This window comes from Rhipicephalus sanguineus, chromosome 7 (assembly GCF_013339695.2).
Source record: "Rhipicephalus sanguineus isolate Rsan-2018 chromosome 7, BIME_Rsan_1.4, whole genome shotgun sequence".
Classification (NCBI taxonomy): Eukaryota; Metazoa; Arthropoda; class Arachnida; order Ixodida; family Ixodidae; genus Rhipicephalus; species Rhipicephalus sanguineus.
Genome location: NC_051182.1, coordinates 97,177,997 through 97,190,896, shown reverse-complemented (window position 1 = coordinate 97,190,896; position 12,900 = coordinate 97,177,997). Strand labels below are relative to the sequence as shown.

Below are 12,900 nucleotides of genomic sequence, written 5' to 3'. Positions count from 1 at the left end.
TCCCGCCGCTATCAGTGCGCAGCATGAATCGCGTGTATTTTTAGTTTTGATTTTCTGGACACAAGTTCGCCCAAATAAAGAGCTCCGTATTTCCCAGTCTTGCTGCAGCATTTTTCACCGTGACAACCACGTGACAATACTATCGATAGTGGTGTGAATAATTATGCGGTTACTGGCTGGCCATATTGCCAAAATATTTACGATAGCCTACTGCCAGCTTCGTTTAATGTTTGAGCAATTTTTGGCAGAGAAATAATTCTTTTGGTAGTCAAAATGGCGGAATATGTCCATCAATAAATTCGTATCCAAAAGCAACCAGTTACACCTTACAATTAACTTCTTGGTAATTTTTTTTTATTTTGAAATAATAAAATGCAATATCAATTTGAAGCCGCGCAGTCCTACCACATGTAACGGCTTCCTCTCCGCTACAGCTGAACAGTTTGGCTTTATGGTCATGTGTCAGCAAAGCACTCTGGTGAAGAACGCAGTGATGTCAACTTTCTTCCTCTTCGGCATGGTCCTCCGGCAGCACTATGTACCACGCCCGCGAAAAACCAAGTTTATTCTGCAGTGAGTCCGCACTGTTGATTTTATACTATCCATAGTACCATCGAATTATTTACTATCGATAGCGCTATCGATAGTATTTTTCACCATCGATAGTTCGATAGTGGCTCAGCTATCGATAGTATCGATAGTACCATCGATACTTCTGCATCACTAATCACGAGTACTGCCTGACCTTGCCGCGTCCTCCAGCCTAAAAGGGCGACGACCCAACTCGCTGATTAGCATATTCTTTGAGTCTTGGAGCTAGTACACTGTGCATAAATAAAGGAAATAGATGAGTAATATATATATATATATATATATATATATATATATGTGCACTAACGCACCGATATATATATATATATATATCGGTGCGTTAGTGCACTTTTTCCTTTCATTCTTACTCGAGTAAATCCATAAATAAATACAGAAGTAAAGAGAATGGGAAACTTAGAATATAGCTGAGCTAGTTGGTAGGTATTCATGTTAAGCTGACATGACGTGGAAACACGGGCATAAGAGAAAAGTCGAGAGAGTGAACAGCTATCTCTTACGTAGACCACTACTCGCACTTGATTGATAGGTATGGCCTCTTACGTGGGAATGCGCAGATAAATATTTGTTTCTACCTTCGGTTCCGCCACTGTGTGATTTTTCAGTTGTTAGCGGAGTTTCTGGTGTCTTGACTACTCTCCTGCGTCCGTGTTTGCTAGCCCTGTTTTTATAAAGGGCCCCTAACAGCCTCTGAAAATAGAACAAAAAACAAAAACAACGAGCGCGTTATTCTCTCTTGGCGTTTCTTGTCTTTTGGTGCACTTCGTGATGCCAGAACAGTGATTCAGGTGACATCATCAGGGTAGATACTCTCGATTGCTCCATATACGAGAAATAAGAGTTGTGAATTGTCTCCCATACTGCTTTGCTATGCAGCCGCCCACCCGCTCTTGCTTCTCTCGAACGACTATTGTGCGCGATCAACTGATTTCGCTCCATTTTGTGCGTTTGCGACCGCGCATGCAGAGATAACAAACTGTAGCCGACAAGCGCGAAATCATGATAGGTTCAACGCTTCGTGCTGACATTAGCCATTAGCCGTAGATAGCCAACGAACAATGCCTGGTACAACTGCAGGAGACTCTTCTCAGAGGGGCCCCATCTTAGTCCTGCTAGAACTCGAAGAACATCTACAAAACTAACAAGTTTTGTACGTAGCGCAGCGACATGCTTATGACACCGACGTCGTTTATGACACCAGTCGTTGTTCCTTTTCCGCGAGCGAGGAACGAGCGCACTGAGATAGTCCCCAATTGTGTGACGGCCTTCAGCCCCTCGAGAATAGTCTTGTTTGTCACGTCGACTGACAATATGTTCTGCCTGCCATTTATACGAATTTCAGTCACTTGCGCAGGTGCGACTCGCTCAAAATATTCAGTTAATGACTGCCTGTTAAGAGAGTTCAAGCTGTCTGTTGTAGAGGTAGGCACATACGAGATTGTAAAACACTGCTTGTCGGTATCCAACGCCGGTTGCGAGTCTCTTGAAGATGACGTCCTTCGAAGCTGTCGCTTCAACCAGCGGGAAGTGAACGTCACGAAGTCAGCTTCCGACTCCATCTCTTCCACGGACGAGCTGTCGGTAGAGTCACAAGGAACGGATACGACGACACGGTCACTCATCTTCGGTCCATCGGTAGGCAGACGGCTGGGGCCCGTGGTCTCGTTGGGGTGATGGTCCCCCATCCCGAAGGATGACGTCCTCCGTTTCGCACGATCAGTGAGCATCAGGAATTGTCACAATTAAGGAAAAACTGGGAGGAGTCCAAGGCACAAGTATGCCCGAAAGCACTTCTTCTTCCTTCTCCAATGCATAGAAAGTTAGAAACTGGCTAATCGGACGTTTTGCAAACTGATCTACTACTTCCTCTTCGGAATTTTTAGGCCAGCTTCGTTGCTTCAAAGGTTAGTCAGTTAAGCATGATTAATTAGGCAATTAAGAAGAACACAAATATAGTTTGAAGTACTCCAGGCAACAGTCAGCAACATGCAACTGGTCACGTAGTCATAAAGTGCGTTGGCACGTTTTTAGGATATGCCTATAGATAGCTGGGGCACAATGTATATCCACATTGTTCCGGCACATCCCAATTTCCCGCACATCCTACGCATTGTGGTAATCGATGTCATGCGAAGCAGATAACTAGGAGCCGCTGATGGCGTGAGCCGTCTGACCAAAAGCCATCCACCACAGCCGTGCTAGCTAGGCAAAGAAATGAAGGAGGTGTTACAAGTTATTGCATGAAATTCTTTCTTAAATGAATTAAGACACCGACGCGTCCGCAGATCAGGCCCTCATTTTTGCTGCTCCGCACGGAATAAGTGATTTGTGTTGGCAAGCCAGGCACTGCAGCATTAAACTCGATGTTCGCAACTTCGCAACTGCATTACAGTGCTATCGCTGAAACTCTACGAATTCTTTTCCATAGACATGGATGGGTTTCCTTGGAGACTTGTGCCTGCTTTCCAGGCGAAGAGCCCGAACTCGTTCCGAGTTGACTAGAGCATGTGGATTTCGTCCTTCCCGAATATGCCGTTTTGTCCTTCAGTTTCGTCCAGCAGAACAAAGAGGCAAAAAATGAAAGCTCTTGAAGTTGATGCGACGCTAAAAGCATTTGCGTAAATGGAGGCATGCGCGTTGCGCGGGCTCACCCCACACACTGACTACGCATTCACGACCAGATGTAAGCTTACTTCCCACACTATGTCGGCACTTGCACCCTAAACACCACTCCACAACGCTAGCTAAATATTGAACAGCTACGTGGCACGGCATATGTGTGTCCAGTTATAAGATTTACGCTAGCCACGATTACATAACAGTACCTAACGGTTGGGCAGCCGGAATTGATTTTACGGGAGTGGGTACGGCATACCTGCGAACATGTTCTAATGAAGAACTTATCAAGACCAAGCTTGTGCCTCTTGTTAGGTATTATGGAAGACGACCACCGGCTGCGTCGGAGACCGGCAGTTCCATGGCGTATCCTACGAGTCTGCAGTGAAACCTCTCAGCGTCCACTTTAATTTGTCACTGGGGCAAACATTTCACCTCCATGCCTGGCGTATTTAGTAGGAATATGCTTAATGACTGAAAATTGTGCATTCCACTGGAAGTAACCAGTGGTTGACTGTAGCACAAGGTTTCAGGTACGCACGCGAGTGTACGCTTCACTGGCAAATAAAAAAGTCCCTTTCTGATTATCAATGGGGAACAGTTTATTTTATTGAGAAAGACGTAACCGACGATATATTCAGCCTTCAAGTAACTTCACACCGTGTTCCCATGTGTTGGGTACCAAACCGGTTTTCCTAACCTGTTTAACCTTTGTTTGTTTGTTTGTTTAGCCTTTGCTTCTCTAATATTTCTTCTCTTCTCTTCTTAGTAATACCGTATCCAACAGCTCCCGATGCGACGCCGTTCAAAATATTCGACGCTACAGCAACAACTACAGCTGGAAGAGCGTGCTCTTCGGTTTAGTCAGATGCGTTTGATTACGTTGAGAGCCTCGAGGAGATCTTGGCGGTGGTCTCTGATTGAATGGGAATGTCCCTCGGCAAGTAGCTTCTTCGCGTCATCTGCGGTGATCGCTGGCCTGCTGACGGTGGCCGCTTGTATTTCTGTTGCGCGAGTTAAGAGAATAAAATCAAAGCATGTTGAAAGATGCTGAAATAACAATAATGAAAAAGCGCTTTCTAGAAACACAATCACTATAAGCGCGAGTTTCATGCGTTGGTACTGTAACGACGCTGTATAATGAGGATGCTTCTAATATGCCTTCTCGCACTAGAGAAGCTGATTAAAGGCCTTCGACGTACCACTGCATGTACCTTTGGTAATGAGATGGACGTTTCGCACTCCAATCATCCCGTGTAAAAACTCGCACTTCATACGAAACAGGCCAGAGACAACGCGGAATAGGTTTTATTTTTTTTCGATTTCTTTTTCCAAAGCTCACACGCGGACAAAAGCGCAGGTCAGTGCAGGCCAGCAATATCCTCCTCATCGTGCACTTGAAGCGGAAGACAGGAAATTAAAATTATAAAACATGTACTACAGACCTGATGCTGATTGTATAATCAAACTTATTTAATTTGACGTCCGTGACTACCCTTCTACAAGACATCATCTTATTCTAGCATACGCAATATTATGAAAGCAAATATTAATCGAAGAGAGTCGGTCACCTATAACCCTCACGATAACGTCGTTTAGCAAAGCAGTTATAATCAAAACAAAAAAATTCTAAGATAAACGAAGCTAATGGAACAGGTATCGAATGTATGTAAATTGAAAGAAGACATTGTATGGATATTAACCATTAGGTAAATTCGATTACTACTTGGTTTTCTCAATACGCAGGTCAAATGCCAAACGTTCTAGGCGTCTGCCTCACGATGCAGAATATCTACTCAAGTTAAAGGCAACAAAAAAGATGAAACGCGCGACGGAAAAAAATTTCAGCCCACCCTTATGTTCACCTAAGTGCTTTGAAGGGCGTGTGCCCCTAGCCTTTCGTCTGCGTGGGAATGCCAGGAAGGCGCCAAGCGAGCCGCACAATAAGCCTACTCTCTAGCGCACCCAAACAATCAAACGGCGATCTCTGATATTCAATTAGGGCTAACGAACGTGGTGGTTTGTGCGTTTTCGACGCAAAGCTGTGATCATTCGATTATTTTCATTAATACTCATGATGATTAATTGAACCCTTTTGTGCTGAACATATGCTCCTCTATCAGATCTCTCCTATCCAAACCTTAAGAGCTCGTTCTTTTATCCGGTTTTATATTTGTTTGGAATTTTAAAGAATGTATACACCATCCCACCCTCTGCGCACATATCATCATTCAATTACTTTAATTATTTATGCTATGGGTTAACCGCCTTTTTTTTCGCATGAAACTTAGGCTCCTGTGCCTTGTCTATCATTTATAACTCTTAACGGCTCTTTTTTATGCTGTTTTTTTTCTTATTTGGGGCTTGTTCAGAATATATGGACAACCCCACTCGTTGGTGAATCTGGGGTGCACTACAAGAAAAATAATGTCGCCAGCCGCTTGTGCCATAAAAGAGGAGGCAATACACAGCTTTGGCACTTACGGCACAAGTGTCCCAGGATGAGAAGAGCCAGGGTGGCATAGGCATTCATTGCGAATAATCTGCGATGAATAAGACCAGGCTATCGTGCATAGCAAATCCACTGAACTAAAAAGGGCACGCCGCACCCACGCATTTGGTATCGCTATTTCTTGCTCACTTATTCAGGTGACTCACTGTTCAAAACTTGTCGGCTCCCTATTTGGTAAATTTGCTATTTTCAGCGATAAGTTGTTCCTCTGTGTACAGCACTTAGATTTCTCCTTCATAGAAAGGATTCGGACTTCGCAGACTGTGCAGTTGTCAGCCTTAATGTGAGCAATCTAGCAGCATGGCAATGCACGAGACGTACACGATTCAAAAAGGATTTTAACAACGTTGCTAGTATATGTACACCTTTGAAATAGTGACATACCGCGCGTTTAACTGCTGAACTTTCTTCAGCGGTAGCCAAGAAAATTGCCCAGGCTTGATTTCTACAACTGAATTTTGTGCGACTTAGCCCTTATGTAACACCAAAGATCAGGGGCGTAGCCAAGGGGGAGGGGGTGTTGGGGGGTTCAACCCCCCCCCCCCCGAAATTTTGCAGTTTTGCTTGCGTATATATACACGCACACATACAAACGCATGCACGAACATACATAAGGTATGGTTGAACCCCCCCCCCCCCCGCCGGAAAAAGTTTCCTGGCTACGCCCCTGCCAAAGATAGCAAAGGTTTGACTCGCCTATGTCACGGTAACTGGCTCCGAAGACGGTGAGCTTGGTTCTGTCTGCTTCCCTGGGACCTCGAAGGCAGCTTTGTGATGTTCGTGAAATGGGCTGCATTGCATAAAACATAAAACTCGCAGTATTGCATAAAACTGCAATTAACCTTTCGCTCTTTATACGTTGCGCAACATAAGCAGGATATAATACCTAGCTTCTTCATGCACTGCGCAAAGCATATGAGTGAAGATGCACTGGTAGCATAAAAGTACTTGAATTGATAGGCACTGAAGCTTAACTACCTTTTTGCACCAGCTCTATTGGAATGCGGCCACAGTCACCACAATTCAAGTCCGCCACCTTGTACTCAGAAAATGAATGGATGGAAAGTCCTTTATTGACAAAGAGGGAGGCGCATGGCCTCTGCGGGGATAAGCGGGACTTTCAAACTATACTAATATTTCACAGTGTCGTAGGGTTTGCACTTATTCAAGTCACAATCACTTGTACTGAAGCGACGTGTGATCAGTACTGTGGTTTGTCGGACCCCCTAAACCACACTGATCAGGCCGCTCTGGCTTCCATATTGCGCAAATAATTGCGTGTCCGGGTCCATACGCAGCGCTTCCCGATAATTTGTGCACTGCAAAGCCTGTATGGCCATTCACCCTTTAACGAATGCGGAACATTGCCATAACAAGTGGTGAAGGTCTGCGCGGCAGCGCAACCCGCAGTGATTGCACGTCACTGTCGCAATGTCCGGTGGTCGCCATTTAGATAAAGAATACGGTGTGTTTGCAGAATATGCATACTCCTTATTGATGAATACTTCTTTAGAGCGCGAAAGCAGACACTTGCTGGAAAAAGAGGACTGGTGGAGTAACCTGCGCAGTGCGTTTTTTTTACTAGCATGACGCAGGGACGTGCGCACGTTGTGCATTGTTACTACTAAGGGAGCCATTTGACTTAAAGGCTCATACGGGTTTACCCTGAGAAGTGGGGCTGAGAAAGGTTAGCCGACCCACCTGCGGAAGCAGCAGCGACGTGTGCCTCCGTATTGACCCCGGGCACACCCGTATGCCCCGGCGTCCAGATAATTTCTATCGGCCTGTCGGCTTTTTCATGCCTACGAAGGATGCTCTGAATAGCGGCAGCTGTAACATCCTCCGAGGCTAGGCGAAATATTTCCGAGTAAGCAGCGTGTGAGTCGGTAAAGACACGAAGGGGTTTCTGTATAGCGTATGGGAGGCTCGCAGTCGCTCCCCATATGGCATGCATAGGGGTACCTTTCGGTACATGGCACCTGTAGGCCCCAGTGTACTCGGTGGTCTGCGCACAAATCCACGCTATAGCGGCTATACAAGCTTTGCCATTGCAGAGAGCAGCGTTCGTGTAGATGTCGATGGTATCTAAGCTCGCTTCCCTGAGGTGTCGCATGGCGAGAACCTGGCGGGCAGTATTATTGTGACGAGATATGGGACGACGGAACCGTCGAGAGGCTATCGGAGTTTCCCATAGGGGTAAGGACTGATTAAGAGGGGAAACGTCATACAAAAATTACGGCCATTGGGATCAAAAAAATATTCAGCAAAGTAAAGCAACTATCTTTTAGGGCCCCTCATTCGTAGTCCACTCAGCAGCTAATACAATGTACTGTGACCTAATCGCAATAGGTATGCAGCATTAAAAAAATGCAAAACCTTACAGATTCGCTCTGCGGCTCTCATTGGATATTAAAATGCGCATGTTCAGTTATTACCTATTTAAGAAACATACATCCACGCCAGCGCTGATATCGCTTATCGTAAGCAATAGATTTGGGTCAAAGTACCTCCCTTGATTAAGAGCATCTTAAGTGGATATTGTTTGAGGGTATTGCCTGCTGTATTGCACGAAGGTTCAGAAAGTTTCCATTTGCTGGTAACTATAAAATCCAGCACATTTCACGCACGCATCAAACCTGCCTTGGAGGTCCCAGGAAAGGAGACAGAACCAAGCCCGCCGTCTTCTTCGCAAGTTGCCGTGACTCTGGTGAGTTAAATCATTCTCATTGAATGCGAAGCATCTCTTAGCGGACGAAAGGCATTTTTACCTTTTCTATGTCTATATCTCGCTGCCTACGTGTGGGCTTTTTCGCGGTCATCTCCTTAACTTGACATATACCAATATTGCCATGGAAATTCATGAGTATGCCAGCAACTCCAATAACAAGTCATTGTATGAATCGCGCGACATAATTGTCGCATACGCCACGAAATCCTTTCTACCAGACAAATGTTGCGCACAACAGCATACCACGGCCCATAAAATGCGGTTATGAGGGACAGATTATCGACAGGATATATATACCCAGGAACAGCGATAACAGAATTTCGTCCGCCTCGGTGGGACAGTGGTTACGGTGCTCGGCGGCTGACCGAAAGGTCGCGGGTTTCGTACCAGCCGGAGCGGTCACATTTCGCGGGAGGCGAAATGCGAGATGTCCGCGTACTGTGCGATGTTGTCCACGTTAAAGAACAACAGCTGATCGAAATTTCCAGAGCCCTCCACAACGGTGCGTCTGAGAATCATATCGTGGTTTAGGGAAAAAAAACAAATATTAATAATATTGATAACAGACTTGCGAAATCTTAATGCGATATCGTTAGGGCGCCTGTGTCGTAGAACATGTGGTGCCGGCGAGGGCAGCGTTGCATGTAAGCGAAACATCTGGTCAATGCAAAAAACAAAATCAGGCTTCGAACGGGAATTGAACGTAGGAATGCCGCGTTGCAGTCAAGCGTTCTACCTGGCAGTTATGCCTGCGCTTGATACTTCTCAGTAAATGACCCTATACAGGCGTCAGGTTGGGGGAGCAGCAATAGTGGTTGTAGCGTTGGCTCTCCACTTTTATAACAATGTCACAAATATGTCATATGAACTCACGTGAGTCTCCAAGCTATAGTCAATCGTTCCTCAACCCGGAGGAATACGCCGACAACCGCTGCTTATGATATACACAGTAACGTGCACTTCGCTTCGATGAAAGTGACACCTGTGCTCTAACGTAAATGCCGACGTTACGTTGGGCAATAAGTTACCCTTTGGGCGCCAGTGTAGATTAAGAGCACGATAAACCCACCATATAGCCATGACTGCTCAAAGTACACAAATACGTCGATCCAATTCGCAACGCTAGGTTGAAACCTATAAAAAATGTCGTATGGACCGCTACTCGCCTACTGCTTTGCAAGACGTCGCCTACTTATGTGAGATTTGCCGATTTTTTGAAGTGTTATGCTGGTGCTAATACACACAAGATTATGTTGTAGAAATCAAGCCTAGAAAATTCTTTTGTGCGCCCCTGAACAATGTTCACCGGTTAAACACGAGGTAGTTCACTGTGTCGGTACTGTGCATTTGACAGCAATGTTGTTTTAGTAGTAGTAGTAGTAGTAGTAGTTGTAGTAGTAGTTGTAGTTGTAGTAGCAGCAGCAGCAGTAGTAGTAGTAGTAGTAGTAGTAGTAGTAGTAGTAGTAGTAGTAGTAGTAGTAGTAGTAGTAGTAGTACTTTATACACAGAAATAAAGAACTCAGTGCAGGGGCAAGGGCTAAAGACAAACAGCCTGACAAAGTCCCCTGTCCCTCCGCAGGTCGTTACAGTGCATAAGCTGCGAACGTTAGCACAGCCCAAAATATATATTCAGTACATTGGTTTTAGAGAAATGAAGAACGAGCAACTTGCAAATGTACACATAAAATTCACACAAAAAAATAACAAGTTTACATAACACATTTGAGGAATTGGAGGTCGCTCTCGTAGAAGTACACAACTAAAGGAAATCGACCTAGAATTTCGAAACTGAGGATCGCAAAATGCATGCGGGTGCACCGAGATTACACTGTACATTATTATAATCGAAATAAAAATTTATGAAAAATTTAAGCATTAGCCGAGGAATGAAAGTTCACTAATTAGTTATGATAATGCATAGCGGTTGTTGTTATTATTAAGTTCTTTATTTGTTTGTTAACAGCCGCTCTACTATCCTTTTTCTATCGACGTGATATAAGGAGATGTTGGTGCACAAATAAGGCGCTGGCTACTCTTTAGCTCTTGGAGCAAAGTTCAATTGATCAGCAAGGGTATTTAAATCATGAGGTACCTGATACGCAACACATTGTTTTCCATACTTGCTTCTTGTTCTAGGAGCTCGTTTCTTTTGTTCTCGCAAGCAGTACTGTCGTCTTTCGGTGCAACTTCCTTCATGAAGCTTATTCTTTTGAATTAACTGAAGCAATTTAAAATGATATAATTGATGTATCCTGAGCATTGAATGTCCAAATAATAGTGGAGCAGTGCGCAAGTCTTTTAGGCTTTCCCTGTCTTTTTTGAAACAGCGCAATATTTTCCTTTGTACAGCTATTAGCTTATGGTAATTTTCTTGCGATGTCGTTCCCCAGACTTTCATTCTATAAGTTACTTTAGAATGGAAGAGTGCTTAATACATACTAATTTTTAACCTTAACGGGTCTACGTGCATTGTTCTAAAAAAACAACGAACTATTTTCGCTAATGCGGTAATCAGATGCTTCACATGTGTGTTCCAGTTTAATTCCTCCTGAAACCACACACCAAGAAACGCTTGTTCCCAAACGTGTGCGATGGAATTTCCTTCAAATTTTACAGTTATGTTACTGATAGGTTTGTTTATAGGTCGGAATATAATGGGGGTTCTTTTGTTCGCATTCAAGCGTAATTCATTTTGCCTTAACCAACGTGAAAGATGGCTTAGATAATTCTTTACACTGACCTCAAGTGATATTAGACTGTCTGATGGAAACAAAACGTCCGCATCGTCAGCGTACATCATAAGTTCAGGAGAATGAGGTATATCGACCATATCATTTATATATGCAAGGAACAGTAGTGGCCCTAGTAGCGATCCTTGCGGACCCCATGGTTTAATTTTATCTGCGTAGAAACTGTGTTATGCATTTGTACAAATTGGTAATGATCTTCAAGGTAACTTTTAAAAAGTTGTAGTGCACCTCCACGCACCCCATACCTCGATCATTTATGAATCAATGATTTTAACTGTATGGCGTCAAATGCCTTTTGAAGATCGAGAAAGAGCCGAAGAGTGTATTTTTTACATAGTTTCGATTATCTTATACTTGATATGCAGTGGAACAACTAATTTATTTTTTTAAACCGTACTGACTTTTTGTTATTATTAGATGCTTATCAAAAAAGGATGCAAGTCTATCATAAAATAAACGTTCAAATATTTTTGACATTTGGAAGCACGGATATAGGTCGATAGTTCCCTAAAGTATTGATATCATCATCCTTATGCACTGCAGTGACTTTCGTCACTTTTAACTGCTCTGGAAATACAGCTTTAGTGAGGGTGCACTCAACAGAACCTATTTCATCAATCCCTGACGGAACATTATTCTTAAGCTTTCTGATTAAGCTTTCTACTTGAATCATATCTCTGGGTGCCATAAAAATAGAATAACGCAATGTAAACTTATCATAAACTTATCAGGAGTTGGAGCATTATCTCTATTTCCATCTGTAGAAACGTAGGAGCCCGAATTTATGAAGTGTCCATTCATAGCATTGGCCAACCTTTCACCGCTTTTGTTTCACCGTTAATTGTTAGATCCTGTGTCCTATTGCAACCCTTATTTGTGTACGTAAGCCCATTTTTCACCTCCCATAACTTCCTCTGGTCATTGTAAATTCTTTCAAGTAATTTTTCATAATAGTTCATTTTAGCCTTCCCTATTTCTGAATTAAAACATTTCTTTATCCCTTGCATGCAGCTAACGCGTCAGTGTTCCGCGAGTGGATGAAATCGTGGTGCAATTTATTCTTTATTTGAATGCGTCAGTGAAGATCAAAATTGATCCGAGGCTTTCTGCATTTTTTTTTTATTTCTATCACGTGAGCGCGTCTGAATTGGAAATGCTGCGTCATAGCACTCAACAGCCGCAGGAATGTGTTATAAGCTTCTCGAAAGTTATCTTGCCTATAGACAGTGTTCCAATCTATGTTCTAAACTAGATGAAAAAAAAATGTTCCCGAGTTTGCTGTTTTTAATTCGACGGAAAGATGTCTTTGTTTTCATGCTAATTTCAGAAATAGGTGGTGCAAGAAGGAAGATGGGCATATGATCACTTATGTCATAAAAAATACCCCAGTTTTTATATGCTATGAACTCAAATATAACGCGCATATATCAAGGAGCGTAGCATTCCTTATTATAACCCTAGTAGGTGAACTTTCAAAATTTGAACTTCCACATATAAGTAACAGCGTTTCAAAATCTTTAGCATAAGGATCATTAGAAGAGAGGTCAATGTTTATATCGCCCATGATTAGGCAATGAGCATTCCAGCGAACAGTTCATGATAACACAACATCAAGAAACTCGATAAATTTCTTTTTGTGGCATGTGGTGGCCCACATACACCGATTAATAGAAATTAGCCAACAC

General features: G+C 43.4%; 1 protein-coding gene across 3 annotated transcripts in view; it reads left to right on the top strand.

Moving 5' to 3' along the window:
* LOC119399625 (protein argonaute-2) overlaps positions 1–12,900 on the top strand; it is an 86,619-nt gene that overhangs the window by 38,797 nt on the left and 34,922 nt on the right. The gene's annotated exons all lie outside the window — the stretch shown is intronic.